Genomic DNA, 5,376 nt, shown 5'->3' on the forward strand with positions numbered 1-5,376 from the left:
GCCTGTAATCCCAGAACTCTGGGAGGCCGAGGCAGGTGGATCACCTGAGCTCAGGAGTTTGAGACCAGCCTGGGCAATAAACCAAGACCCCATCTCTACAAAAAATAAAAAAATTAGCCAGGCCTGGTGTTCCCTTTAGTCCTGGCTACTGGGGAGGCTGAGGCAGGAGGATCACTTGAGCCCAGGAGTCTGAGACCAGCTTGGGCAACATAGTGAGACCCTGTCTCTACAAAACATACAAAAAATTAGCCGGGCATGCATCTGTAGTCCCATCTACTCTCAGGATGCTGAAGTGGGAAGATCACTTGAGCCTTGGAGGCAGAGGTTGCAGTGAGCTATGATCACACCACTGCACTCCAGCCTGGGTTGACAGAGGGAGACCCTGTCTTGGGAAAAAAAGAGAAGGAGGAAAAAAAAAAAAAAAAAAAAAGCCTGAGGCCCCCGAGAAGGAGTGAACTGTACCTCTGGAGGGCCTGGATCTCAGCTGCGGCATCAGCTGTTCGGCGGGGCTCTGGCCCATCCTGCAGATTTCAGACCACCTGCCAGCCCAGGGACCGTGTGAGCCAATTCCTTAGGATAAATCTCTCTCTACACATACACTCAAGTATCGTCAAGGATGGGGATACACTGAGAAATCCCTCTCTGGGAGATGTCGTCACTGTGTGAACACCGGAAAGCCCATTCCACACCCAGGCTCCCGTGCTCTGTACAGTGCGGTGCTGAGCTGCAAAGTATCTGTTTATCTAAATACAGAGAACCGAGGCGGGCAGATCACCTGGGGTCAAGAGTTCCAGACCAGCCTGGCCAACATGGCGAAACCCTGCCTCTACTAAAAACACAAAAAAATTAGCTGGGCCTGGTGGTGTGTGCCTGTAATCCCAGCTACTCAGGAGGCTGAGGCAAGAGAATCCTTGAACCCAGGAGGCGGGGTGTTGCAGTGAGCCAAGATCGTGCCACTGCACTCCAGCCTGGGCAGACAGAGTGAGACTTCATCTCGAAAACATAAATAAATAAACATACAGAAGGCACAGCAAAAACATGGCCCAATCATCTTACGCCACCACCACTGCATAGGCTGTCACTGGCTGAGCCGTCGCCACGAGGTGTGTGGCTGTACACATCGGCGCAAACTCGCACACACGCTTCATCTTCATCGCTTGTTTCTCTGGAAAACCCTAACACACTCATATTTCTGAAACCCTGATGTGCTAGCTTTCTGGGAATGTGGATTTCAAGTGCCCTCCAGGGCAGAAAGTAGTCACTGGAGGGCACAGCTGCGTGTGGCTGGTATGGCTGGCACTGCTCCCATCTGCCCAGAAGCTGGGCGCTTTCTCAGGACCTAGAGTCCCTGGCGGGGATGAGGGATGGGGCCTGGAGCGAATCAGAATGCAGAGACCCAGCTGCCTTCCCAACCTCCCTCCTGTTTCCAGGGGGACCTTCCCCACCACTCCCCGACCTCCCCGACCCCGCAGCACTCACCTTCCTGGCCATGATGAGGCCTGAGGGTCTGTGCTGGACTTTGGTGACCACCCCGCCGTTGCCCGCGCCCAGCTCTGAGATCCTTTCGAAGTCATCATCTTTGAGTTCACCGACCTTGGCTTTCTGGGTGAGAAAGGCTTCCAGCCGCTTCTTCTGCTGCTCGTCAAGTTCCAGCTCCTCCAGCTTCTTCTGCAGGTCCACCAGGTTTGCCCTGCAGAGACCCCCAGGGCAGGGGTTAGCTACCTAGGGAGATTCCACCCGGCCGTTTACCGTGTGGCCGTGGTGCACCGGCCCCCAGGAGGACACAGACTGGATTCCTGCACTTGAGGGGTTCATGGTGTAGAAGGAAAGAAGGATCCGTGCTGTGTACCCCGGTAGAAACACCAACGACCAGAATCCAGGGCAGCTCCCCGGGAACTGAGGAGGCTGCCTTGATCCCGTCTCAACAAGTCTAGCAGACCTCAGGATCTTGAGGATAAGCTGCAGCTCAAAGGGCCCAGGAGGTCTCCATCTTTTTTTTATTTTTCTTTTTTTTTTGAGACGGAGTCTCCCTCTGTTGCTCAGGCTGGAATGCAGTGGCGCGATCTTGGCTCCCTGCAACCTCGGCCTCCTGGGTTCAAGAGATTCTCCTGCCTCAGCTTCCCAAGTAGCTGAGATTACGGGCTCCCACCACCATGCCCAGCTAATTTTTGTATTTTCAGTAGAGACAGGGTTTCACCATGTTGGTCAGGCTGGTCTCCAACTCCTGACATTAAGTGATCCGCCTGCCTCAGCCTCTCAAAGTGCTGGGATTATAGGCGTGAGCCACTGCACCCGGCCAGGAGGCCTCCTTCCTAATGCACGAGCTCCGGACCATGTTGGGAGGAGACCAGGAAGCTGGGATCGGGTGAACGGAGCCCGGGCCAGGATGCCTGTCTTTGCAGGAGATAGAGGAACAAGCGTTCTGAGCAGCCTCAGAGCACAGAATGAGAACCAAGAGTAGAAGGCAGAAGGCTCAGCACAAAAGCTGCATCAGCTAGGTATGGTGGTGCATGTTTGCAGTCCCAGCTACTTGGGAAGTTGAGGCACGAGAACTGCTTGAACCCGGGAGGTGGAGGTTGCAGTGAACTGAGATCTTGCCACTGTATTCCAGCCTGGGCAGCAGAGGGAGACTCTGTCTCAAAACAAAACAAACCAAAAAACCAAAAAACAAGCATGACCAGCCTGGGCAACAAAGTGAGACCTACAGCCGAGCATGGTGGCTCATGCCTGTAGTTTTAGTTACTCAGGAGGCTGAGGTGCGAGGATCACGTGAGCCCAGGAGGTCGAGGCTGCAGTGAGCCATGATCATGACAATGCACTCCAGCCTGGGCGACAGGGCAAGACCTTGTTTCTACACAACAAAAAAATTGTAAAAATTTAAACAAGCATGTACATTGCACTTTATTGGGTGATTCGAGGAAATCTTCGAAGGAAATGTCGACAGTAAAAGCTATTTTCACAAATGCCTTGACTCGGAACCAGATCCTGGAGTAACAGACAACTTCTCTGTAACAGACAATTGAGCACAACGCACACAAGAACCCAGTGCTGTGCAAAAGAAATGGAATGTAAGCCATGCGTACAAATTAAAATCTTCTAGTACCCACGTTTAGAAAGAACAGGTGAACTGATTTCTTTTCTCTCTCTTTTTTTTTTTTGAGACGGAGTCTTGCTCTGTTGCCCAGGCTGGAGTGCAGTGGCGTGATCTCCGCTCACTGCAAGCTCCACCTCCCGGGTTCACGCCATTCTCCTGCCTCAGCCTCCCGAGTAGCTGGGACTACAGGTGCCCGCCACCATGCTCGGCTAATTTTTTGTATTTTTAGTAGACAGGGTTTCACCGTGTTAGCCAGGATGGTCTCGATCTCCTGACCTCATGACCCGCCCACCTTGGCGTCCCAAAGTGCTGGGATTACAGGCGTGAGCCACTGTGCCGGCCTGAAATTAATTTTAATAACACGTTTAACCCATCAAAAATGTTATCATTTTCAATGTACAACCAGTATGAAAAATGAATGAATGTTTCACAATGTTTCCACCTTAAGCCTTTGAAATGTACAATGGCATTATTGCGCCTATGCTCTTGTGGGTTCGGACAATTCTCGTTTTACCGTGTTGCCTGTAGCCAGGGGCTATTCAATCAGGCAGTGCAGCTTTAAACGTCTCTCTGGAAGAACGGGCCACCTCCAGAGGTCCCAATTCCGGAAAGGGCTAAAGCCAAGGTGGACAGCCACAGCAGAGACTGAAGCAGGGAATGAAGGCGCGGACTGCTCCTTCCTTCTGGAAACTTCCAATCCCAAAGTTCAACCACTGTTCGCCTACAGGTGGAAGTGGCATAAGCCATGGGGCACGCGGGCCAGAACCGAGGCGATGGTGCTGGAGCTGGTGCTGCAAAGAGCTCGCCAGAAGGCAGGGGCCTGGGCACCGCTTCCTGGGCTGGACAAACACCATCTCATTCCATTCTCTCCATCGTCCCCGGAGGCCCAGGCAGGAGGGAACAGACTCACAGGGGTGGGGGCACCTGCCCGAGGTAACAACACCTGCCTGAGGTCAGGACAACCCCTGCTTGTCTTAGTGTCTCCCATGAGGGGAAACAGGGCCCTCGTCAGTGCTCACTGAGTAGTTGCTGAACAAAGACCCAGCAGAAGTAGGAATGGCGAGACCCTGGGAGTGGGACAGAAGGTAAGGCGGGGAACATGAATGAATGAAGGAGTAACATGAATGAATAAATGAATATTTATTTTTTTGAGACAGTCTTGCTCTGTCGCCCAGGATGGAGTGCAGTGGCACGATCTCAGCTCACTGCAACCTCTGCCTCCTGGGTCCAAGCGATTCTCCTGCCTCAGCCTCCTGAGTAGCTGGGATTACAGGTGTGCACCACCACGCTCAGCTCACTTTTTTGGCATTTTTAATAGAGACGGGGTTTCGCCATGTCGGCCAGGTTGGTCTTGAACTCTGGGCCTCAAGTAATCTACCCACCTTGGCCTCCCAAAGGGCTGGGATTACAGGCGTGAGCCACCGCGCCCGGCCATGAATGAACACTTCTGGTGGCAGACTTGGAAGGTCTCAAGTACTGCTCAAAACATTGAAAATGCATTCTGGAGTCAGCTGACTAATCCATCTTACATTTACTGGCAACCCAACTGTGGTTATTAAACAAAACAAAACAAAACAAAACAAAACCTTGGCGTCCCTACAGCCGGCTTCCTCTCCTGGGGGAATCCTTCAAGGGATGGAAATCAAACCCCACACGGAAGAGAATGTGAAGGGCGAGTTCTGTGCAGAGAATGAGGAACAGGTCCCCGTGTCTGGCTGTGCCCGTGTTGACTTGCACACATTGGCATCAAGAGTCTTCATCCAGGTCACAGAAGGCCAGCCTCTCAGAGATGCCCATCTTGACCCCCCAGGACCCCATCCTGACCCCCTCAGAACCCCAACATGAGACCCCTAGGACCCCTTGCTCTGACCTCCCAGAACCCCCACAACATGACCCCTGCCAGGACACCCTAACCTGACCCCGCAGAACCCCCAACATGACCCCCCAGAACCCCCTAACCTGACCGCCCCTAGAATCCCCCAACATGACCCCCTAGGTCCCTCTAACCTGACCCCATAGAACCCCCACAACACGACCCCCCCAGGACCCCCAACCTGAACCCGCAGAACCCCCACAACATGACCCCCCCCGGACCCCCTAACCTGACCCCGCAGAACCCCCAACATGAACTCCCAGGACCCCCTAACCCGAGACCCCCCAGAATCCCCCAACATGACTCCCCAGGACCCAACCTGGCCCCCCCAAAATGAACCCCCTGGGACCCCCATCCTGATCCCACTAGATCCCTCCCGCAGAAACCCCTCCATTTCGAACCCCCTAGA

Source organism: Hylobates moloch, unplaced genomic scaffold (genome assembly GCF_009828535.3).
Source record: "Hylobates moloch isolate HMO894 unplaced genomic scaffold, HMol_V3 SCAFFOLD_15, whole genome shotgun sequence".
Classification (NCBI taxonomy): Eukaryota; Metazoa; Chordata; class Mammalia; order Primates; family Hylobatidae; genus Hylobates; species Hylobates moloch.